Raw genomic sequence first — 27,045 nt, 5'->3', positions numbered from 1 at the left:
TTATGGTTGTTGCTGCCTAAGGACAGACAAAAGCATCTCTAACTAGACAACTGGGTTCCTTTAGGCACTAGCAGCATGTCTTCATTTAGTTTCATTTCAGTAAGTGAGCTTTCAACAGTGACTGCAGTGCAAGGTTGTAATTACGTCTCAGGAGTGAAAAGACACTGATGCCCAGATTCTGCAAAGACTTAGGAATATGCTTGGCTTTCTGTGCTGTAAGAAAACCCATTCATCTCCATGAAAACACTGCTCCCTTTGTATGCAAATACATGCTTAATTCCTTGACGGACTGCGGTGCAGGTGGAATTTTATTTCAGCCATTTAACTGTGCAAACTTGCCAATTTTGATCAAACTTTATCAGTCCAGTAAAAATGAAAAATAGTTGTCATCCATGGCTGAGACTAGACTAAAGCTATGAACCCCTCACTGGTCTTGGCCCAGTGATAATTCTAGGCCAGAATGAGAGTTTTCATACCACTCAAGGACAGATCAATAGACTAACATTCACCTTAGCACAGCCAGCCAGCCAAAGGCATACTGCACTGTATTTATTGACATCAAGGTTTGATATGATCAGCTGTTACCAGGGGCTCACACTGTAGCTGCCATGGAAGAGTACACAGTGATGGACACAGAATAAGCAACCTGTTAGACCTGTACCAAGTGACAGAAGGAGTAGAGGAGTAGGCTGCACAAAGGAACGCATGGTTTTAAACCATGTAGGATTCATTATTCCTAGTCCAATTTGGTGAATGAGAGTGCTCCATTAATGGAGCAAAACAGTCCATCTTTCAAGCAAAACAGCAGATTTTTCAGATGTGAGGCTATCACGGCAGCAAATTGGCAACAGTTCTCCTATTTTGTCTGTGCCAGAGCCCTGCTGCTGCTGTGACACAAGAAGCAGCAACATTAGTGAGTTTGAAGTAACAATGTCAGCCTCTCCCTGTACCAATCAAGGGCTATTGCAGACCTACCTCTTCATTACCCAAAATGAGCTTTCTGTCCCAAATCACCTATCCACCTTCCTTTTCCTTCAGGTAGATGACACAGTGGCAAGTACCTAGGAGGCTTCCAAGCATGGAGAACAAGGGGAGAATCTTGGGTATCAAGACATTTATTGGAAGAAGTAAGAAACTGCAATACAGTCTTATGACACTTCCATGGACTCAGAAAAGTGCTCATATTTCAAATAAAATCAGACCATCCTGTCAATCACTTTGATTCTCACTGCTGAGCTTCTGCCTAGGCTTTTCCTGCACACGCACTGCACATCTACACAGGCATCGTGCACAACTCCCAGCCTTCCCACGAAGGCAAGTTACTCCATCCTCCTGTGAGGAAACAGAGTTTCATCCCTAGGTTTTAGGAGCTTTCTTGTTACATCTGAAGAGGAGTGGCCAGTGGCTTGGATTCCTCTATGCCAACACTAAGTACTCTGGAAGAAACGGGAAGAAATTTATGCAAAACTTTCTCCTAAGGAAACTTCAGAATTTCCTCACATCAGCAGCTGACTTCTGCCTTCAGACATAGATGTCTCTTAATATTGACTGCCCAGGTGTGACACTGGAATCGCTGTTTTGTAAGTGAGCCTGCTATTGAAAGAACTCAAATAGCACATCATAGCCACACATGAGAGAATATGCTACTAATCAAATATCTCACTAAAGATGAATGTATAAGCAGTCTGATGTACACAAGATCTTCTTAATCAATTCTTTAGAGGCACCAAACTTTTAAAAAATATGCTAGTTTTGAAATAGAAATTGCCTAGCAGTGGCTGTGAAGTTGCAGCTGGGCCACTTATGTCTAATGCCTTATTAGTATACAGCCATGTAGGTAAATTGGAAGCATTATTCTAACTTTCATGGTACACTGCGCTATCATTACGGTCACATATAGAGGTCACTTTAAAAGTTCTGTTTTCACTCATTATAATTTGCTGAGGAGGATTATACAAGGTGGAGGTGGGGAGGGTGATGAAATTTTCGATAATTCGCCTCTGCAAGTAGATCACTTATTTTGTTAATTCAGAACACATATCTTACAACTGCTTGAATTATAAGTGCGCAAGAAAAGGATAATTGCTCCTGCTTCTCTTCACTACACCATCATCTGCCATTATCCACACTACCCTTTTAATTTTCTACTTATTATTAGAGATAAGTAAAGTTATACAACACAATAACAAAAGAGCAAGTAAGGTAGTTACAAAGTGTAAGCAATTTAGGGGGCAGCTATTGCAGCAATACACTGTACTAAACTCACAGACATGAATTTAATATTCACATAAAGAAACCTATGAAATGAAAAACTTAGTGTAAAAACCTTAGCAGACCCCTATCTGTAGTTACTAGTAGACTAACTATTTTTTTCCTTCTTTCATTATGTTATTTCATCCAGGCTACAAGGAAAAGAGCTGAAGCTCTGTTAAAACATTCTCATGGCTTTTAAGGTGCTGTTGTTTTCTGTTTTACCTATCACCACTTATAAGTAAAAAGTTATTTTATGCTGGTCATGTAGAACACATCTCCACTGCACATTTCCTCTTTTTCCTAGCTAATAACCTGGAGTAGGGATTTAAGTTAAATGGTTCTACACCTTGACCTCCATCTTGATGTGAACCATAGGTGGCAGACACTGTATTAGAGTTGTCTCTGGGGTGTTATGCAAAAGACTTTAGTGCTTATATAGTAAAGAAATTGTGCTTTAGTGCTAGCCTGCTGAGCATGCATTTTAATTCTCTAACTATTTTCAGCAAGGTGTTTTATGGGATTCAATGCTTCCAGATGCCATATATTTGGTAGGAGGTAGCATTAAATTTTTCATGTAAGGTTCATTACCAAGGTTTACATATTCAATATAAAAGTTTTTCTTGTGCTTTATACAGAAGTATGCCAAATACTAAATATCTCTGGTTTTTTTTTTGGTTGTTTGTTTTGTTGTTGTCCATTTGTTTGTTTTTGTTGTTGTTGTTTTTTTTTTTAAATTATTTGTTTGTCCTTGAGAAATTATCTGAACAGTGTGATTCAACATAGATGTGCTGTGAAAAATATATCACAGAGGAAAACAGTGCCTCTTATAACCATACAGACTGCATAAAACCAGTAAAATCTGCTGAAACCTTTTCTGTTTTACTCAAAATCAATCTGGTGGTATTGTTCCAGACCCTTATCCAGCAATCAAAGGCATAACTTTAACATAATGGATTGCAGGACTGGAGTTATTCTTCATAAAAGAGAAACCCTTGTTAAGAGCAGAAACTTGTCATGTGAGACAGAACTCATCATGCGCAATGTTACCTCATTATAACTCATTCTTTCAGTCTGACACTGGGCAAAAATACATGCCCTTCCTTCTAATCATTTAACTTCAGTCTGTCATTACATCTCATCAAATCAAAGCATGAGGTCTTTGGGGCAGGGATCGTGTCTGGGGATGTACCAATACTGACCTCAGAACCATGGAACCAACAGTTCAGGTTGAGATATATTATGACATTCTGAAATACATGATACAGATGCTTTCTAGATCTATCTGTCTAATCTCCAGGTGTGTGGTCTTTCTGTGTGCAGATATAGACATGCTTATTGTGTGTGTGTGTGTGTATATATATATGCACACATACATATCAGACAAAGTACACCCATGACTAGGAATCCCACTGAACAGCCATCCAAAATCATGATTCATTGAAAAACTGTCATCAGTAGAATTTCAAATTTGCAAAGAGACTTTTACTGAAGTATAGTTTATTGTCTCTTTGTGTCTTTTAGTCTCTAGCTGTTAATGTACTGATGAAAGTTAAAAATTTCATATACACCATCCATACAGCAGAGCTGTTAATGCTCTGTCAGAGAACAAGCGCCTCTACTCTGCTTGGTCTGGCATTCATACATTTTTTAGCTACTTCTGATTCCTTTTATGGTGGAATTCAAACCAGGAAAAACTCAGTTTGCTTAGGATAATGTTGATCTTACCCAGCTATGAGAAAAACAACTCTGTTTTTGCTCTTAAACTGAAGAATGTAACATCAAGCAAGTTAAAGAATATTCCTTTTTTATTTCTTTTGGAAGCCAAAATTAGAGCTTTCTGCCTTTCATAAATTTTCATGCCTTTTTTTTTAAAGATAAAACATCATTAAAATGAGTTGCACATATATTTTCTCTTATACAATATTCCATTAGACAACTGCGCTGAATAGTTTTATTTGCATGTGCTATTTACAACCTACATGTACCAATGTCCTTTCCAGTTCATTTAACACACATTTAGATAGGAGAAAAAAACACTACAATAGGATGGTGTATTTGGAAAACATACCAACTCACCCAACCTAGCAGAGCAAATGTAGGAGTCTACCCCAAAATGTTTTAAGCTGAGAATGTAACAGAAGTAAAAAGACTCAGAGGTATTAAAAAAAAAAAAATAGAGAGAGAGAAAGAGAGACAGAGAGGAAAAAAGCAGAGTCATTTTAGACACCAATGATACATTTGTTCAGCTACAGTACTGTATTTTTGTTTCGCCTTTGATGCAATGATCCCCATCATTCATAACCATGACTCTAGCAGTCAGATTGCAATGACATAATGAAGTGGGCTTATGAACCACTGATACAGAATACTGAATAGTCATCACCATCCTTCACCAATTCATGCCACAAGATTAGTTCGGTTTAGATGTTCTTAATTCTTCTTGCGTTCATATGATTCCTATTTCCAAGGAACCTACCTACCTAATCTTCTCTCTTCCTCTTCATTATTTTCCTCCTTTCAGTTATCATTGTTTCCTCCAACTTTCCCTGCTTTGTCCTCTGTGTTCCAGCAATATATTAATTCAACTTCTCTTTTTAAGTGTGATTGCCAGTCCAGAACACTTGGGTGGTTTATATCTAACTCAGCCACTTCCCGGTACCTGCATTTCAGAATGTCTCCGAGTCATTTTTAACCTTTGTTCAGCTTTTATTGCCAGGACATAAGTCTCAATATGTATCAGATGTTTTATGTACCATTAAAATACCATACCATCCTATTAACTTCATCTGAGTGCACCAGTTTTTCAAGTTACATTCCACGTGAATGGTAGTTTTTGCTGTCTTCTCACTAACTCTACAAGTAAGAATGTTCCCCACTATCCCAGAACAATTGCATCTCGGGGCTTGGCTCAAACATGCACTTCAATACAGCATTATCACATTACACTGTAATGCAGGTGCCATACCAAGAGGGGAAAACATAATTTAAAAACTCACGCACTACAATTAGTAGTAGATGAAAATTAAGGGAATCTCAAAAACTGTGATGGGGAACACTGAATCCTAGTCATTAAGCCAGTTGAAGATTATCTTTCACATGGCCTACTCACAAGTCACCCCAATTTGGGGAGAGAGGGAGAAAAGACATTTGTGCAGATGTATGCCGGTGATCTGAATGAAGCAACAGAGTAACTGAAAATGCCAGGTTTAGAAACAGGGAACACTAATTATGATTGAGATATAAAAAGTCACTTTTAACTGTTTCATTAAAATCATTGCAAATGCTACACATAACAATTTACTATAGTTAGCTAAGACCCTGCAAAGCTGTGTCCTTAATAAATGAGGTTCAACTGTAGTAAATGGCTTGGTACAACACTGGCATCTCTAATCAAATTTGGGACAGATGAGTTCCAAAGATTCAGTTTATTTCATTAATTTACAACTGCTTAGTGCTCATGGTAGATGGTCAAATGATATTATTTGTGACAACACTAAGTAAAATAAGCAAAAGAAAATGAGGCACATGATGTATTACCAGGATAAATCACACTACAAAATGTAGGGAGATGAAAGCCTACAGCAGCAACACTTAGCACACTTCATTTGATTCCCATCCGTCAGCTTCAGTGCCAGTGGCTCAAAAAAGAATGTAAAGGTAAATGAACACCAAAATATGATTTACAGCACTTGAAAAAGAATCACACAGAAATAAGTCAAAACTCTAGAGTTATTTTAGGCCACATTCTATTTAGAATATGGGACCTTATAATAATATACTGCTAGTGTAAAAGCATCACAGTACAAAAGCGCGCATAAAAAAAAACTTCGTCCATAGGTTCATAAACACCTACAATTTAAACTGTGGCTCGTGATGCCGACTGCCTTCTCACCTGCCTCAGTCTTCACAAACAAACAGTCCACTCCATTTTTAGTTTCAAGATAGCCTTCTGAAGGGCTCACAAGTTTAACGCCTAGTGGTCATAGCACAGAGGGGGTGCAGGTGGGGGGACTGTGCCAGCTAGGGAGCTTTCTCAGCCCTTGCCAGCTCCTCTGTAGCACGTGGGTTGGTGCTCTCAGCTTCAACACCACCTCATGCCAGACAGAGCTAGTTGACAAGCTGGTCAACTCTATGTTGTGCACAGGGCTACCACTGTGAGGAAAAAGTTGGGGTGCTGCTTGCTAAGGGGTGAGGTGCATGATCAGGAACTGCAGTAATGCTAACAAAGCAAGAGAAGTGTGTAAAACCCAGGATCTGAAAGACCTCACCATACAGAAATTGCAATGTCCAACAGCCTGCTTATCCTGGAGCAAACAACTCAGCTGCTGGAAAGAGTCCCATGTGGCAGCACACTGCAAGCCAAAAGGTAGCAGGCGGTTCCCACACCATTCCTGCAGTGACCTGTCTGTCCTCTGCCTTGCAAGTGACGCCAGAGCAACAGGCCACACTATTGCCCTAGAAGAGTGCTTGCACATTTATTCTACAACTCATCTTCTCCATCTTTTCTGGTACTTTTTATGAGCCACTGTTGGGACATACTAGCCTAATTAAATGCAGAAAAGCTTCAGTAACACCACCGGGTCTAAAAGAAATCTTAGGGGAAAACACAAACAACTAGACACATATTGCAGGCTTGAACTACATGAAACAGCAAAAAGAGAAAATGAGCCTTTGCATGCCACGCTGTGTCCAGGTCAATCCTATCTAGACTATTCCCAAGCAGCCACACTACATACAGTTCTTGGACTAGTAATATTTCACAGGAATATAAGCAATTATTATTACATGAAGCTTAAAGTGTTGATTGTTTTTACTTTCAATAATCAGAGCTCTTTCTCAAGGTTAACTAGTCCATAGCTGAAGCTTGAATGTTTGATTTCCTTTTTTCTTAATTGCATGTAGAAGCAACACATTGGAATGATTTTTGACCACCTACTGCTATATCTCATCAGATTTATATCCAGTATTTTTATTAACAGGCTAAAAAGCAGCAGCAAAGAAAAGCTTTGATGATAATACTAATAATAATAAAATAACACCCTAAACCTTATATCATTCCCAGAAAGATATTTTCCTAGTGTTTGCTCCACAAATACTTTTTATGTTGCTGGAACTTAAATTGTAATGCTGTTGCAAGTAGGGATGAAATATTAACATATCTCGGGTACTAGAGCTGTATGAAGTTAAGATTATACATTCCAAAGGTTTAAATAGGTGTTTGTATAAGAGCAGCAACCTCTGTGGAAAACAAGTTTGAGAAAGAAAACACCAGTCGGTTTTTCATTCTGTTACCATTGAAATGGCATTGGACTTTTTTTGTTAATGACTGGATAAATCAAAATTTCAGCTTTATATTCAAAACATTTTCTCCTAGTTATTCCATGTCTGATGCAAAACTGAACAGCAGCTGAAGAAATAACTCACTTCACAACAAAACGTAGAGTCTGCAGATTTGAATTGGTCAGGCAGTTGGACTAGCTGATCATTGTAGTTTCCTTCCAACTAAAATATTCTATTTATTCATATTAGCTAAATTATATCCCAGGAAAAAAAAAAATCTCCAAAATAAATGTGATTTATCATTACAGCAACAATAAGAAGAACCTGGAAGATTGCCAATGTTCTTCTTATTGAGGTGGGAAAGATGATAAGGGTGATCCAGGGAATTATAAACTCATGACCCTCATTTAACTACCTAGGAGAATTGTTGAGAAAGTCATTATAGATGCCATTATAAAATACCCAAGGTGCAAACCAGCATAGCTTTCTGTAAGTGTAGACTGTCTAATGTATTAGAATTCTTTGAAAAAGTCAAAATAGTGAATAATGGGAGAAATTTTAGATTTACTGTAAATTAAGTAGTTTATGAAGGAACAGCACTTAGCTTTATTATGGTGAAATGAGGGTAAATTTCACAAAATAACTGTGGAATAAATCTTACAGCTTTTGGCATGAAAGCTGTTAATTATCATTTGGGGCCTGAACACACACTTAACCTCTTCCTTTGCCCTCCTGGCCCACAGCAGGCAGTCTCTGCACTGTGTGGTTGAGCCATTAGGTTTATCTTCTGTCTTTATAACCCAGACAGCTTCCCACAATCTTCCTCTAACAGAAATGCAAAGTCTTCCCACTCACTATGAATTTGGAGCAAATCTTAATACAGAACCTCTCCCACCAGCAATAGCTCTATTAAGTTTTTAAAGAACTGGGCATAAAAACCACCCCACCAAAACACCACACCAGCACCACACACAGATATAAACACAAATGTAAAGCTCATGGCTCATGAGAGAATCTCTTCTAGTGCTTGTCACACACTGGTATCATTTCCTACCTATCTAAAATTTTCGCAAATAAAATGCTTGATGCCTAGGATTCAGTATTCCTGCTGTCAACTCAACTGGCAATTAAATGTTGCATCCAAGAGAAATTATCTATATAAACACAAGGACTAGTAGAAGTAATTATGTAGTTGGTTAAACTCAGAGAATGTAAAAAAAAAACTCCTGAGGCCGTGACTGCAATCTGCACTAAGCATCTGACAAACATCTGCAGGCCAAAGCTCTCGGAACCTCATTCTCAGCCCCTCCATAGATTTTGTGGTTATTCACACCTGCAGGAGGCAGGTGTAAAGCCAGTGTTCAGATCTGGCAGTGTTTATATCCACACAGCACAGCTGTGAATGTTGACAGAAATCAGCTCAAAGCACTGTCTCATCCCAGCTCATCTTTTAGTTCAACACGCTACTTTAAGACTGGAAAGCTGCAAAAGCCATCAACTCCATTGCTTTTAAATTCAATGTCCATAAGAAGTTATATATAAGAATATATTTTATTAGTTATTTTATATTTGATTAGTTACATATAAGAATATATCAATGTCTGACTCAGTAAAATCTGTAATTAACTAGATGAGGATCATAAATGTTTTGCTGTTTTAGATAAATGTGACCTGATCAATAGATGTAAAAGACTTGTTCATTTTATTCTTGGAGAAAACATCTGAGGTTCATAAAAGCATTAGTAACACATGGCCTCACTAGAGTTTCCAACAGAAAATTCTGGTGGAGGAGAGCTGTTTCATCATTTTAACCATCACCACAATTTACAAATAATCTTTACAGCTCTGATAAAACAGGCAAGCTCTGATATATTTTAACCTAGTGAATTAATAGCCTGAATGATACTGAAAAGCAAGAGACTGACACCAGCGGCACCAGAAAGGCTGGCGGGGCCCCAGGCGTGATCCTGCCTCGGTGCTTCCTTGTGGCTGCCTCACAGGAATGAGGCTGGAAGGCTGAGCTACCTGTGTGCTCCTACTGTCACCAGGATGGGTTGAAGTTGGAGGTTGACCATGAGATTTCATGCTCCTCTGCACCTCCTTGGCATCTCAAGTTACACCTGCAGATGACAGCAAGCAGTGGGGAGAGGAGGAAGGAGCAGCAAACCAGCAAAGCTCACTGGAAACCCCATGAGTTTCAGCATCAGGAGCTGGGGGTGTGCAGCTATGTGCAAGCAGAGAAGCCCTCCACTAGGAGCCATGCAAACCACCCAACTTAAATTGATGGTACCTTAAAGAAGAATGACAAATCCTAAACAAACCACAGGCTGAGCCAATAACTCATACGTTTATCTTTATCAAAATATTTATCTCTGTCAATTCAGAAATTTTTGCTCACACCTCAGTACGGTAACCATTTTATTCATTGCTGCTGTCAGATAACTGTCACCTATAGCTTGCTCATAAGCAACTGTGCACCAGAATTCAGTATTCAAAATTCAATGTCACATGACATCTGCCCGTCCTTAGCATGGAAGAACATAAGTCTTTGCACAAATTAACAGGGAAGAAAAAAACAAAAGCAAAACACACACACACACAAAAGCACACACAGGTGTTCCTACGAGTGGAAGAGAAGGGTACAATGTAAGGAAAAGGGAGTTAAAAATGAACAGTAAAGAAAATACTAATTCTACTCATAATTTTGGAGGGGAGGAAGGGAACAGATCATTTGAAAATAAAGAGATCAGAAGAAACTGTTATTGAACTCAAGGGATGGAGAAGAAAGCAGATCAGGAAATGTTTACATAGATAAGGGAGGTATGTAACATGGCTGGTCTATTGCCCATGAGAGGTTTCAATTACTTCTCCAATCTACACAATAGTGGGATTACAAAGAAAGCATTCATTTTTCCTGGAGTTGGGACAGAGTAAACAGGTTTCAAAAGCCATTCTGGAGTTAGTGTAAGGAATTAAACCAAATAATATGGGCAAACATCTATAGTTTAGTGTTGAGAACAAAGTTTCAAATATACATGGGTAAAACCCTCTCAAGCCAAACAGTACCTAAGTAGTAAAATTTTAATAGATAAAAATATAGGAAATACTTGTGCAGATTAAGTATTCTAAAACAATCTACAGGTCAAGTTTACTTTTGAGATCAGTGAAATTGGGTGCACTTCAACTATATGTTAATGTATAACTTGCACTTTGCTGTCATTTGTACTCATCCCTGATACAGAATTTTGCTTAAATGAGATAAAACACATTACTATTAAAAACCATAGAAATAAAAACCTATGGATACCTATTCAGCAACAAACTGTGTTACCAATTTCTCAAGGCTAAAATAAATGAACAAAAGATGCTGTTTCTATAGTCCTCTTTCTCAGTACTTTAGAGACTTAAGCATGTAACTTCATGCAGTATATACATTTCCAAGATGCTACCAAGAGCGGCAAGCTTTACAATATTATAAACCACATATTAGTATCTTAGCTGAAGTCTGCGATATAAACTGATTAGCTAACCTCACATAAGGGAGTTAGCATTACACGCTCTTTCTTCTTTCCCCAGACTTTCGTGTATCCATACGCTCAGTCCACTCTTCACTCAGTCTCCTGCCCTCCACACATATTCTTTTTCTTTGTTCCATTTCTACCCTGGATAAATCAGTCTTGTACAAACTTTACAGAATTACACTGTATTTTAACACAAATCAAGCATGCAATATTTCTGCTGAAAATGACTGGTGGTCCCTATTGGCAAATCTTCCCTAATCAAACTCAGTTACTCCTTTCTTCATCCTATTGCCTCAAATAGAATTTTGAATGTTCACATTTTAATTTAAACTTCAGAATGAGTAGCTACTAATTTATGTCTCCTATTCCCTGCTTAGGTAAATTCTATGCATTTCTGTCTTCCAAATCTTAATCGCAACACAATCTTTTTATTGCGGTGTTTGGCTGCTAACTAGGTGAGCTGGCAAAGAATAGGGAACCCATCAAGGGGAAAAGACAAGCAGAAATGAGGAAAAAATAAAAAAAAGTCAAGAACCAAATAACATTTTCTCTCACTGATGCACTGGTTCTTCATCTCTGGCAAAGTTCTTCACTTCACAACCCGGTCCAAAGCCATTAGCTGAGGCACTGACTTTCATTTTAAGTTCAAATGGATATCTGACTATTACAGAGAGAGCAGACCTGTTCCCAGGTCTAGACACATGATTATTATTTTTTTTAATCGTATAAGCAAAAAGAAATCCTAAGCTGGGAAATCAAGGAATCCAGGTGTAAGAATAAAAAAATACAGTCGTAAGTACTAATATAAAAAGGGTTAATTCTGCATTGGTATGAAACAATGTAACTGGTTTATTTGTTAAGCAACATTTTCCTTTCAAAGTCCAAGGCCAATTCCCTACTTGTTTTGGTAAAGTGAAGTGATAAATTGTGTTCTCATGGTTTGTGGTGATACATTTGCAGTTACTGGAAAAATCTTATCTTGTAATTTACAGCAACTAGGACTCAATCTGCCTTTGCCTGAAATCCTGTAAAGTGTGCTTAAATGGGGCTGTCAGAGCTTTTCACTTGGCAGCTCAGGGGCCATATCCCTGTTTGCAAAGGACAGTCGAGTAATGCACAGACAGTCAGAGAAATTATAAAATTAACCCAGCTGGAGCCCAGGCTGGGCTCACTGCCAGGGCTGCAGAGGCACTGAGGGCCCAGAGATACTGCCTGTGATTGCAATGACACTCATGTGCTGGCAGCATGGGACATCTCATGACAGGGTGAAGGTGAGGGGTGGGGACAAAGTGTTCTGCAATCACGTATCCCAAAAAGGTACCACAGGCCCTGCCCGCGCAGGGTCTCCCTGCACAGCTCAGGGGCACGGGGCTTTGGGAGGCAGTTGATCCAGGATGAGGCAGAATTTGGGCTGGTGTCCTGTTACCTTTCTGCCTTCTCCCTGCACTGGAAAGCAATGGGGATGGAAAGACTTCCATTTGAAGATGTGCAGAACAAGACATTGGTGGCACTTTTGCCCCTTTTTGGGTGGGGGGAGAGAAAAATCTGAAAAATTACAATATACTCAATCCTGTTCAGGTCAAAGATCTTCACACTGTTTTAGGATTTAAGTCAATTAGAACACATTCATAAGTTTTTCAGGGTCCAGACAACAATGTTCAGTTCTTCAATTCCCCCAGAAGTCTCCACCTACATAGGAAGGTATAGCACAAGGGGCATACATAATTTCTAATCTCTCAGCATTTTTCATACATTGCATTTTTCAGAGCCTAGACCACTTTTCCAGATGTAGCTGCACCACAGGCAGGAAGGACTGACTTGCTCCTTCTGTGATAGAGTGTTTTTAGATATACTGACCAAAACTGAAAGAACTCACTCTGTTCCTGGTGCTCACTGAACACTTGCACAAGGTCTTCTGTTGATTATTGCACGCACGCTCTTCACACCCCTCACCCCCACTTAAATATTGCAGAAAAGTTTCTGCTTTTCAAAATACCTTATGTAAACATATTGCTTGCACACTAATTCAAGCTGAAACTCATTCTGATATTTACAGGGTATGGTTTGATTTTCTGTAGACGTTATTTCATTATTTCTTTGTCCTTCTGATATTTGTTTCTTCTTTCCATTCTAGCATCCTCCTCAAATTGAATAAGAAAATGTAGATTTATTCCTTCATCTGATGAACAAATACATTGAATATGTTCTTGCAAGAGCAGGTGTCATCATAATATAAATATATGATCATACAAATACCAGTAAAAAGAACACTTAAGAAATAATAGCTTTTAACGAGTATGAGAAATAGCTTACAGAAAACAAAAAATAGTTAATATCTTGACCACAGTCATGTGAGAGCATGTATTTTTCCTTTATCTTTAAATGGTATTCAGCAAAAGAAAACAGATTTCTCCTGAATTACAGACAGACTGTATTTACTCCTTCTCAGCAGTTACGTTGTTTCTCACCAACATGTTGCTTCCCCCCCACATCTTAATCCCAAAAAAGCCCAGCTGTTTTTCACAGGAACCTGTGACAGTCACTTGTGCCAGCACACTTCTCACAGGCAACTTTCATTTTTGCACTATAATTTTGACATTTACATTGGTTCAGATGTACTCTTCACGGAACACAAAGAGGAAAAAGGACTTCATAAAAAGACAGAACATCTAAATAGACTCCAAGTGACAACAGAAAAACCAACAGAATACATTCATGAGCTTAATTAAAAAGAAGAAAAATAGAACTTAAGAAAAAGCCTGGTTCGATAGATCGGTTTCCTCCCAGGGACAGGGAAGATCAGCTGGTGCAGGGACTCTGCAGCAGGGAGGTGACTGGGGTGACTGAAGATGCCCCTAACCACTCCTGCCTCACAGTGTTTCTCACTCACAATGAAGAAGAAGTTTAACCACCACAAGGTACGGTAGAAGCAGTGAAAGTTACTGTATTACAGCTAGCCCTTCCTTATGCACAACAGATTTACTATGCAGCAGGCAGGGACAGATGGCATGGGAGTGCAAATCCTTTCTAATAGCGTGAGGAATATACAAAATAAAAGCAAAACATGCACTGTACTTGTCTTTTCTATGAAGAGGTAAGGAGTTTGCTTTTGAAGGAGGAAGATTTTTTTCTTTAACTCTGCAATGCTAGTAGCATTATTAAAATGGTTGGACCGTCTTAAAAACCACTGCCAGACAAATATCCAAATGTGCAAAGGAAGTGGGGAGAGAAACTAAGGAATTAGCAGGCACATTCACAAGTTCATTTAGTTTAGAAGAGACCCCTGGGGACTGAAAAGTGGCTAACATAACAAAGTTATTTTAAAAGTGCCTGGAGACATAACAGGAAACCATAGACCAGTTAGCTTGATATAAAGTGGGGAGAAACTCCTAGAATATCAAGTGGGAAAACACTTGAAGAAGCACAGCTTGATTAAGGATTGACAGTCTAAGAGTAGAGAGAGGAGGGAGATGGGGGTTCATGGCTCGCTAACTTGCTGGGATTCTTTCAGGAAATTTCTGCCACAGCAGTCAGGGAATGCAGTAGGCACCACCAATATAAACCTTTATCTCTATTAAAGAAAGCATATGCTCTGTTTCAGATGAAGATTAACTCTTTCCATGATGGCACACCACCACAGTCTCTGCACAGAAAAACCTGATCATGTCCAGACAATTCAAAATATTCCATGAGAAGTACCACCTTTTGTGGAAAGCTAGTTCTTCCATAAAGGCACTTCTTACATAGAAATAATCTAACATAAATCAAGTGAAGAATTTAGTAATACTTTTCATCAGCTGTTTCTGGCAATATCAGTAGCAATACAGCTTATCAGAAATCCTTGTTAAATATTGTAAACTACATTGCAAACATAGAGAAAAATTAAGAACTGACTCTGGTTTTTAAATCCTCAAAATTGAAACAGCTTGAAGTTTGATTTCTTTATACATTACATGAAAGTAAGCACATTCTCTTGATATGCCACAGTCTGTAGATAATGAACCAGGCAGAAAAGACAGCACTGAAAGTCTGCTTTGATTCATGGGCGAGACAGCACAATAATGGCAATGAATATGAAGCTGTCTACCACTCAGTAAGCATTTCAAATCAGTCTCATGATTATAAATAATTGTTACCATATTCGTAAAACTGAACACTAAATTCTTCTTTTTGCTAAAGAGATAATTGTCCAATTCATGTAAGCAGAAGTTATTCTCCTTCCTCTCCCTCTTTTAAATAGCTGTTATTTGTGCTAAGTTTTATTACATAAAATAAGAGAGCTGAGATACTGATCAGCACAGTTAACTGAAATGTTACCCAAAAAATCAAACGTTGCTGCAACGGAAATATTTGGCAAATGCAAAAGTCAGATTGTGGTTATGCAGATGCATTTTACGATTAGAAATGTCTCATTCTATTCTTCTGCCTGACCTTGAGGAGCCAAAATTAACTTGGATTTCTGGCTACAGGTTATGAGCTCCCAGCCTGAGACAATTGCTTACATGTTTCGGAGAATCGAGCTGGTTGACAAGACTTGCCATTTCACATAGAAATAGCCTGAATATAACAGCAGATCCAACACATGAGTTCACATGCCAGAAGTAAATTTGCATTATCAGCAGGAAGGCTGTAAAGTATGAGCTATATTTGTTTACTTAATGATGAATTTGGTGCTATTGCCCTCTACAATAAAGAGCTTCCACATTTTAAAAAGGCATATGGTGAAAACTATTTTAAGGACTTGTTTTACCAAATTTGCGTGACAAAGCAACTGAGTAACAATTTACTGAAGACCATGAAAAACAAATATTTAACTTGCATCATTGACAAAGCTAATCTGAACCCAATTCTGCTTGCAGAAAGGTGGAATAAGCTTGACAGGACAATTGTCCACTGAAAAGTCCTCTGTTTTACATACAGCTGATGAGATTCTCAAACAAAAGGTAGCAACCTTTAGCAGAAACTCAAACAGTGAAGAAAGGGTCATAAAGAGATATTTCATTTTGAGGCCAAAACTTGAAGTAAGTGCAAGAGTTGGAAGCAGTTGATTAAAAAACAAACAAACAAAACAAAAAAAAACAAAACAAACAAACAAAAACAACAAAAACAACAAAAAAACAACCCAAAACCAAAAGCTAGGAAGTGAATGGGCTTCAGTCTATGCCAACCATTAACCACATGCAGCTAAATCCCAAAAGCTACCCATGTGACCAGTAACTGGGGGTAACAAGGTAAGCTGGAATCAGAAGCTCTGTATGATAGTTTACACGCCTTACATTGTAGTCCACCAACACTACTTATGCTGGGAAAAGACAATTAAAAAATGCAGCGCAATCTGTCATGGTTTAACTCACGTGTCTCAAGCACTGTGAACACAGCGATTTGAAGTAAAGATTTAAATATCATCTAAAACATGGCATTCACAGCTACGATATTCATGCCTTTCTCAAGCTTTCCTTATTCTTTCACCAGCCTGAAAAATATCTGGTTTCCATTCAAAGAGCAAGTGTCATCACCTTCTCTATACACATCAACAGCAAATCTGCATGTACGATATGGAGTGCCATGGTGTGCTTTGCAACAGTTTTTTGCAGCCAAATATTTTCTGATTCATACTCTACATTTGCTTGCAGAGGTGCCAACATGGCTTTCTCTCTCAGTCTCCCTCCCTTCCTCCCACGTAACAAAGGAACAAAGACACCATAGAGGTTCTATTATTATTGACAAAAATCAGTTCTCAATATAATATCTGCCAGTCAAATCCTTTAAGTGATGATCTTTGTGATGGACTAAAATCACTCATTTTCTTTCCTTGTGCAGGATAAAAAGAATGACCATGTCCCCAGCCTTCCGAAATAATAGATTCATTTAGGTTGAAAAAGACCTTTATAACCATCAAATCCAATGGTAAATCTAACACTGCCAAGTCCACAAACAAAGCACATCCCTAAGCACCACATCTACACATCTTTTGGCTAAAAGAAAAACTAATGGGGTTGGCTGTACCTGCCTCCAGATTTCTGGATGTCACCAATTCTAGCTCTTGTTGAAAAGTAATTCTGCCTCAGGCTGACCTCCTGAGAGCATTCAGCCCAGTTCAATCATTCCAAAAGATAGTTTGCTCATTCACCAGTTTCCGTGGCACTAGTAATTTTTTCAGGTGTCAGCTCCACCCAACACTGTACCCACCAGAGGAAGCATGTCTCTATGTCTTCTTCCTTGCCCTTAAATCCATAGCTGTAGCCAAACACCTTGGGACCCATAGCATTGCCTGCCTGCAAGAGGTCACAAGCCAGCTTCCAGGTTCTATCACTACAGATTGACATGGTCACAAGCCTTCAAGCCAGATCTAGTCATGTCCTGCAGAAAAACAGAGCTAGGAGATGGCTCCTAATTTCTGACTGCTCATGCACATGAGTTGCTAGAAGCTGGAAGCAGGCTCCTACCTCTGCCCTGTACCTTTCTGAGGTGATTCACATAGCTCAGCCTTAAAATCTGTAATTGCAGTTACTACTAGCCCTAGATAAATTATTAGTTCGAAGGCTTCCACCCTAATTAGATTCCACAGCTCATAGCCAAATTACACAATATTATCTGAAATGTCATTTAAGACTTTGGAGGTTTATCAGAGTTGACTTAACTGGTTAGTATGAGATCTTTTTAATGAGACTATTAACTACGTTAAAAAGTGACAAATCTTGAACTCATTTATTTGGCTGATCTTTTACTAATGTTTTATATATATATATATATGTATATATATGCATAATGTTAGTAAGAGTTTTACTCCTGGTAAAAGCAGTAAGTGGATTAAACTGTCAGCTGCTATAATGACATAACCACCTAGCTGAGACTTCTGAAGAGCTTTTAAATATAGACTATGATAACACCACCTTTGTTCCCTCCCTTCTTTACCCATTTGTGAAATTCTCTGCTTTCTTCCAAGTTCCAGTGACAGCAGACAGCTTTCTCTGCACAGCTATCTTCTGCTTATGAACTTCACACTAAACAACTCTGAGAACAGCCAGATAGTCTTTCCTGGTATAGCAAAAGACACCCATCCTTTTCATCCTATGAAAAACAATCCCAGGGTTGCTGGGTCAGGTTGTTTTTCAACTGTTATGCTGCAAATATAGTAGTAAATCAAAAAAATATTCAAACAATGTAAAACACTGCACTTTTTTAGACTGGCATGTCTCATAAACACCTTGTCCAACTCATTTCTCTCACCATCCTCTCTTCAGAAAAAATAAATACAGATTCTCCTGTGGCAGAGAAGGGCACGTGAGAAATGTCTTGGCTGCATGGTGAAGTTGAACATGAAATCAAATTCAGATTTATGGCAAAAGAAAAAGCTAATTACTGGCTTAAATGCTGAAACAATTGTCTCATATAATATATTGTGATGAATCAGCAGAGCAGTCACAGGTCATTGGGGACAGTGTGAGGAATGAAGTTGCTGCTTCTATCTAGGGGTCATAAGTCACCAAGAGATAGATTGTTTGGGGAAGGCCAAACAATCCTGCTAGAAGGAGCTGACCGGTCTGGAAGTGGGACAGGACAGACCTTCTTCAGAAAGAGCCAGGCCCAGAGGTCAGGAAGATGTGCTGCATTGCATGGAATTAGCAGGTCTGAAGTTACAGCCCTTTACACTGCCCTGCATGTCCCTGGCACGATGCTGTAGCGATGTGCTAGAGGAGCCTCAGGATGAGCCCCTGGCGCCAAACCCTGGCTGGCAGAGATGGGCAATGCCTGCTCGCCTTGTACAAAAGAACAGACTGATGGAGGATAACCAGCTCACTTTTGACTAAGCTGGAAATGTATTCATTGCAACTGTTAAGTCTAGCAAGACAATGTGTATCTGCAGCTCTGCCAGCTCTACTTTGTCATCTTTCCTTTAAGACACATTCCAGGTAATGACCAGAGCCCAAAAGGCTGTAGAAACTGTGGCCCTGCCAGCTGCCTCCCCTGCCCCACAGTAGATGAGACCTGTCTTCGGTTTTGCAGAAAGGCCCATTTTAGATCTCTTTTTCAGAAGGCTCTTTGCTGTTTTCTGTTTGCAATCAAATGAAGCTTTGTCATTTATCAATGTCTGCCTTTTCCATTGTATTTTGCTGATTTCCCGTGTTTACTTTTTTCACAGGTGTGGTACTGAATGACAAACAAAAAGTTCTCCCTGTTCTAAAATAGGTTACTTTCTCAAGGAAGTCTGTACTTTTCCATAAATGATAATTGTTCCTGTAATTGTGCAGCATCATGAGAGACCCCACTGATGTCTAATAGAATCCCAGCCCGCACAGAGCATGGCAACATACATGAAGGAGAAAGACTTCGAGAGAATGGGTGAGATCGTACAAAAAGGAAGGTGTTACCATGCCTGCTCATACACAGCCCTATCAGCAAAAACAAGTCATGTCCTGTCAGAAGACCCACAAAGTACCTGACACTGATGCTTGCTTTTCAAGGAGCTTGAGCACACACTGAGTACAGTATTAGGAACCGCTATTTTTTATTAAATAATGCACTTTCATCCCTCTTTTACACTTTTTTTTTTTTAAGTCTACATAGGTTAAAAGATGCTTTATGAAACTCAGCTCAAACTCTGGACTGTGTTTGCAGCCAAAGGGATGCAAAAGACTTGGCACTAGAGCTGCAGCAAGACTGCAGGAAGCTAAGGAGGGGCTGTGCAGATGTGAGGGGTTTTTTTTCTGCTTTTAATTCCTTAAATTCACCCCAACATTGTTCTTCCCCCATTCAATTTTATTATAACCCTTAGCTTTCTTGTCACATTAGCAGGAAATTCCCATGCCTCGTACCAGTGCCACCAAGAAGAAAAACTGCACTCTTCATTTGATCTGTTACAACATGATCTCTCACACAGAGACGAGAAACTCCAGGCCCTCTACCTAACAATATCTGTATGAACATTTGTGGTATTGGTAGTTACATGAGACAGGAAAGCATTAATATCACAACAATTCTTGGCAAAAATATCATCTCCAAAATAGATGGTTTTGGCCATAATTTTGTAGAGAAAAAGCCTCAACACTTTTATCACATCTCTCAGTAGAAAGCCCATTGGTTTCTAGAGGACAAACCTTTCTGACAAAAAAGTCAGTGTGCTGAAAATCTATTTTTTAGAACAAGACATAAGATTTTGGATGAAAAATAAAAACCAGAATATTCCAGATATTCTGGACAGCTCTTTTATGTGCTCATTGCTCTAATACAGTTAACCTTAAGAACTCATTCCCTTTAAAGGTCAGCCATGAACGTGCTCTAAAATCCACAGCTCTGAAATGTGATGTAACCACCAGAACTGAAAACAGAGTTGGTAACTGGCAACATCCCAAAATGTATTCACATGTATCTCCCCCCAAAAAAAAACAACAAACAAACCCAAAAACCAACAACCAAACCCACAAACAAACCAAAAAACCCCACAAACCCACACACTAAAAAGCCAAACAAACAAAAACACCACCAAGAAAAACAAACAAACAAAAAACCAAACCATTTTCCATTGAGAAGTATTCCTAAATAGTTCTAAATTGGTGGAGAATTGTTCTTAAAAAAGTAAAGATGTCCTGCTGCAAAACTAGTACACATGCACTAATGCCACGTATCCACAGACTGAGTAGTTAAAAGGATTTCCAGTCATCTAGTTTTCTCATGAATTGGGAGGAAAAAAAAGGGGCTTACAGGAGCAAGTGTCAGTATGGATTGATCTTAGGCACCAAACATCTAGCACCACAGAGGTGTCTTACATGATAATTGAGAGAGCATAGGTGGTTTACAAGAATGGACATTCATGTAAAAACAAAAAGGGGAGCGGGGGGAGAAAAAGCGATGCAGCTTAGCTGTTTTATTAACAAATAAGCTTGCTCACTGATCTTTTTTTTTTCATTCCTCAACTTCAAGTCCACAGTGACTCAGATTTCTGAAACATAGACCAGAACAAAGGCACAACTGCCTCATGACACAGTTACAGCTCCATTGATCCATTCCACCTACTTTCACCAGCATTTAACATAGACAAAAAATTCAGCAGGAATATCTACAGATGATCCTCACTGACTGCAGTTAGCCCCAGCTCCCAGATTTCAGAAGACCAAACCACTAGTAGCTGCACTGATATCAAATTCCAAGACTCTTTGACTTCCTGCTAGTCTCTATCATAGTTCACAGCTTTCTCCCTGCATCCTATTTACACACACCTCATCTCTCTCTCTGCTTGTTTCTCACAGCTGCCCACATTCAAGGGTCTTCATTTCACTACTCGGTTTATTAGAAGTAATCTTCCACCATCATATCATTTTCCATCAAATACATCTGAAATATATGTTTCTTTTTCATTCAGCTTCCACTCCATCACAATTTTCTGCTGTCTGTCCATCCACCCCTTTCCTTACAAGTTGCACAGCAATAATACTGGGCTGTTACTATCTCGCCCCCAGAGATGTTCCCAACTGAAGCAGAGAGAACTTCCATTGCCTTCTAGTAATATGAGAACCTGGCTTAACGAACAAAGATCTTTCTATCACACTGATTGCTCCTCTGCATTATCGTTGATGCAAAGCAGTTCTGCGAGAAGAGAGGCAGCTAAACTACATGCTAGCATGGTTTGTCACATCTCCAAGAGACAAAAGACTATGTGCACTGCTGCCCTCTTCCAAGAGTAAGGCTGCAATTAAAAGCTGGAACACACATTTCCTAGTTTCTATCCATGCTGCTCAGTTGTTTACAATTTTGTCCGTTTGTACTTTCTTGTCCTCAAGGAAAGATAATTAGACATTAACATGGACAGCAAACAAAGCTCAACACCAAAAACCATTATACTTAAAACCATTTAGACAATTGCTATTGAATGAACAAGTAAAAGAAAAAAAAAAAAAAAGACACTTTCAGTTTACTTTACTACTTACATTTGAAGCAATAGAGGTGTGATTACCATGATGGGCTAAGGGTATAAGTAACACAAAGTTCTGTAGAGAGAAACAGCATCATCCACTGGTGTAGTTGAGAAGAAAAGAGAAAACAACTCTTCAAACTCGAACATAAGCAGTGAACTTCAAGCTAATACTCATATTGGGAATAAGGTCTTGAAACATTTTTAATAGTCTTTTTTTCTTCTCCTGTGTACTTTTTTAAAGAGGTGGAAAGCCATTTAATGAAGAAGGTAAAGATTTCTGTGCTAGAATGCTTCAATCTTGTTTTAATGCCCAAAGTATAATATTCTTGGCTTTGACTTTTCAGGCTCATTTGGTCCAAGAAAATTAACACAGATTTCTACAGAAAATCCAGACTATTACAGGAATCCAGAAATTAAGCTGCTGACTCTACTATACAAAGGATTTGAAGAAAATTACATGCCAGACTCAAGTTTGGTACAGCGTGCTATTGGAAACATCGGCTCTCTGACAGGATGTCTAGAGTCTAGCAAAGAACTTGATTTTTTTTCCCCTGTGAATGTCAGTATAAAAACTTCCACTTCTCTTGACCGGAGTAGTATTAAATCTGTTTTGGCATGTTAGCTCATATGTGAGCAGATGACTGTTCTGCTCACCTAGATTTTTCCATGCACTTTCAATCAGAACAGCTAAACTACAAGAAGGAAACAGCTTAGGCATCATCTTTCTAACAGTCCATAAACTACCAAGTAAAATAGGAGAAGAGTTAGGAAGGAAGTAAAGCCCTCTGAGAAAGGAGATGGAGGGGACTAAACAATTGTCTGAAGACATATTTTTATTGAAGTACATGGTTATTGATACAGTCTGAAGCATAAAGCAACAAAACACATATGTGCTGTCTGTGAGCTGAAGCGATCCTTTGAAGGGATTTCTCTGCTGTATCCAGAGCTGAGGATAAATTGAAACAGACAAAAAAAATCCTTTCTGCTTCACCTACACTGTGTAATTCTGATATTACTTAACCAAATTTTTATTTACATGTATTTGATTGAAAGTTTTCAGTTATATTTTTTTAAAATTGGATTTTATAGCACAGATCTCTATGGCATTACGTTCATTCTCGTTTTCTTTCCTCACTTCTTTTCTTCCTTTATCTATGTTATTTTGCCTCTTCTTGTTTCTCCTTTTGATCTTTTTTCTGCCTTTCTTTGGTATTATATCATGAATATCATTATTTATTTTAATTAATGCCCCTGCATCTGGAATTGAGTGACTGCAGGAGGACCTTAGCTTTCACCTACTATATACAAAACTGATTTCCTACAGATCTGCATCCTTTATCTAATTCTTACCCCTAAAAATCTACAATAATCCCAGGTTCCCCTTTAAACCTGAAAACATGACTGAGGAAGAGACAGCAGTACTGAGGCTAATTTTGATATGCAAGTACTAACCATTTGACCAATGCTATCCAGACAAATTCATTGTGATTGTGTGCTGTTTGTTTTCCTCTCAAAAATGAAAGAGGAATTTTATTATTGGTGGTATTATTATTATTTTCCTGTGTATAACTTCTTTGATTTTGTGGTTAGAGAGCAAGCTTGAAGAAAAGGCAAATTATAAGAACCACAACCACAATGCTATGATACCATGATCTGAAGAACAATTTCTAAATAACTGGTATTCATAGTATCACTTAATTTCTAGACAGACATGCTCGTGTGCGTATGGACACAGATACCCTCTTTACTTACCTTGCCACCAGTATTAGAAATATTCTTCTGCCTCTCAGTCTCACAGAGACAGAAAACTCCCCTTCCCGTGCACAGGTACGTGCTGCTACCTGCTCAGCCTCCCAGCAAGCAAGAGAAAGCTCCCAGTATAGAGAGGGCAGAAAACTCTTATTGCTCTGCAGGCAAAATCAGGCGGTGTAGCCTTCCTACCTTCCTACCACAGCAGGACTACCCTGTATCTCAAACAGTAGGAAAACCACAGGGCAAATAAGTGAGAAGATCACAAGCTCAGTCAGTCACCTGTAAGTATCCTTTCCCCACCTTCTCTGTCAGATAGCTGGTACATTTGTACATCTATAGAGCAAAACATTATGACAAGTCTCAGGTAAAGAGCAGCTCTACCTTGGAACACAGGATATTATAATACCCATCTGCTTATCCAGTCCTTTTGGATATTCTAGGAAGAATGGTGATAAATATATTCATACACAAAATAAACTATTGATTATTGTTGCTGCTCTGAAGGTTAGTTTGCCTGTATGAAGAATACTTAATCAACTCAGGAGTACACTTTGATTCTCAGGAAAACAAAACAATATCCTTCATGAAGCTGAGATTCCCTTATCCTATGGAAAGTACTGTGTAATGCAAGTTTTACGTGTTCCTCTGCACAGATTTTCAACAATGAATTAATTACATCTCATGTAAATGATAGAAGAATCCACAAGGGAAATCAAGTAATCCTTAATTTGTTGACTTTCGCTAGTGCCTTAGTAATTCTTATAGTGAGCTTGTAAACATTTTCAATCCAGAACAGTCCTCGGTCCTGTCTTGTTCTAAGCAGAAAAAGTAGGGGTTTGTTTGGGACTGAAAATTACTGTGAAAAGGAAGAAAGGACAGCAGAAGATAATTCTGAGCAAAGAATATCAGGAGGCAATAATAGGAGAAATAATCTTCTTTCATTTTTAACATCTTTCACCTTGAAACTTTCTAAAGCTCTTTCAAAATTATGTATACAGGAGTAGTTTTACCAGCTTCTGAAAAGGAGTCGTATCTGAGAAGGAACACAGCGAGCTGCAAGAGAAGAAAGGACTTGGTGCTTTCTTCGACTGCAACCTTCCTTTCTTCCTCTGCAATGCGTCCCCCATACAAATATGTTTTACGAAGCAGATTTCAAGGCTGATATCCCATTCTCTAAATCCGCTTTCAAGACCTTTCAACATTCTTTACAGATCAAGAAAGTTAACACAAAAATAAAAATCCCTTTTACTTTCCCATGCATCCACTAGCATCATGGTGCTGAAATACCTTCCACCATGCAGTCACATCATCTCTCACCTGGAACCTCCCCTCATCCTCCACGGAGGTCACCTGCAGCAGCAGATTCGCTCGGCAGTCTGGAGTGTGTTTTCTTCCTCTAAGGCCTCCATATGGTCTGTGGTCTACAGTTAGACCAGTAAGGTCTAACATGCCAGTGTTTCAGGGCAGGTCTCATTGCCCTTCTGGGTGTTTGAACCAGCTCATTCCAGCACGCCATCAGATGAGGTGCAAACCTAACAAGTACAAAACACTGGGTTAATAATGAATTAGCATCAGTTCAAGTTTATTTATGTGTAATATTAGAGCATATCATGATACTTCTTCATACAAAGGACAATCGTGACGTTCAGTCCTTTGCCAAAAAGGGTTAATTTACTGCATAAATTATTTTTGTACAAGGCCTACAATAATACCGACATTCCTTTTGCCCAGAACCATTAATATTTTATTTATATTCTAGTACTGCCTTCAAACCTCATTCAAGAATCAAGTTCCCAGTATGCCCTCTCAGGAACTAAAGAGACAATCCGTGCTAGGAATATATCGTAGATAATTTTTTAGGGACTTTCTCCTTTCTTTTTCAGGGTGCCTTTGTAGAAGCAGAACCTGCCAAAGACACCGGCCTGTTTTTTCTCCAAAGCCACCCAACCCCTTCTGAAATTCAATTTGCTTCACACCTAGAAATTTGTTATTTGGTCTTTTTCAAACTTACATCCAAGCACACTTCTCCTTTCCTAGTACTTTAACCATGCACAGCCCATGAAGTCAACACTCAAGAAGCATTACCAGCCAAAGGCACACCAATGAAAAGGGAATTTTATGAAGGAGTATCATACATGATCCATCACCTCCTACTCTGTCATCCCTGCCACAAAATATGGGACCTTTTTAAAATGTCATCAACAGACAATAGTGCAGGATGTAAAATACACAGAATCATTAGCTAAAATAGTAATGATCAAAAGAGAAATTTTTCATATTTTTTAGGGTCATATTTAGATGTAGAATCATTAAATGAAGGAATCTCAATCCAGAGAAACAAGTGAAATCTCCCTTGCAAAATGCCTTTAATACTCATCTCATCCACAGTACTGTACAGGAACATTTCTCAGGTTACAAGTTTGGAACGAGATAACAGAGGGAAATGTCCAAGTTCTTTCATTTGCCATAAATTTTTTGGGTTGTTTATAGATCTTGTGTTTATAGATCAAGCAGAAACCACAATGTTCCCACTGGAATGTGACCTGCTGCTTTTTAAGGTAGAAGAGAGACTGGCAATGAAAATGTCCCGATATCCCTTTCTTTCCAGCAGAGACTTTTCGCAGTTTTCCTCATAACTGCACATAAATTATGTACTTCTTTCAAAGTCAAGCTGTCCAAACGACCACATTAACAGCTCCTGCATCTTCTTTTCTTTCACCTGCTGTGCTCTTCTTTGGACCAACATTCACCTCCTAATGTGATGACTACACAATGCTCCTTCCCTGGATTTTTTTTTCACTTGATTCAATCTCTCTTCCCTACGACGAGATTTTATCTTCATTAATTATCCTGAATTAACGGCAAGTGGTCATAGTGTAGTACCCTGGATCTATCATCAACAGCCAAGTAATAGCAGGAATTCTGACTTCACACATCTGCCTCTTACAAGATACAAGAAAGCAGAAATCTAAATAAATTCTTTTGAAGTTATGCCCACATGCAGCAACTCGTGGTGCAAAGACTACGGGGACTGAAGTCTTGCTACAATCAGTTGCAGCAAGTACCATTTAATAGCAAAACTGTATTTAATTTGACCTTGCTTTTGGCATACAACAGAGTGTTGACAATACGTCCTTCTCCTTTTTTTTGACTGCTGATCACTTTTTGAATCCAGAATTGGTGGCACAACTGATTTTCACTGAGTTGTCTCCATCATTGTTTCTCAAGTGAAGCAGCAGGCAGAGAGCAACTCCACTCTTTCTCTCCTAGCTTAGGTTGGGAGATCCTTCTGTTGCCAGGGCTAAGCAAGCTCTGCCAATTTCCCAG

Source organism: Patagioenas fasciata, chromosome 6 (genome assembly GCF_037038585.1).
Source record: "Patagioenas fasciata isolate bPatFas1 chromosome 6, bPatFas1.hap1, whole genome shotgun sequence".
NCBI classification, from domain to species: Eukaryota; Metazoa; Chordata; class Aves; order Columbiformes; family Columbidae; genus Patagioenas; species Patagioenas fasciata.
Note: the sequence above shows the minus strand (reverse complement) of the source record.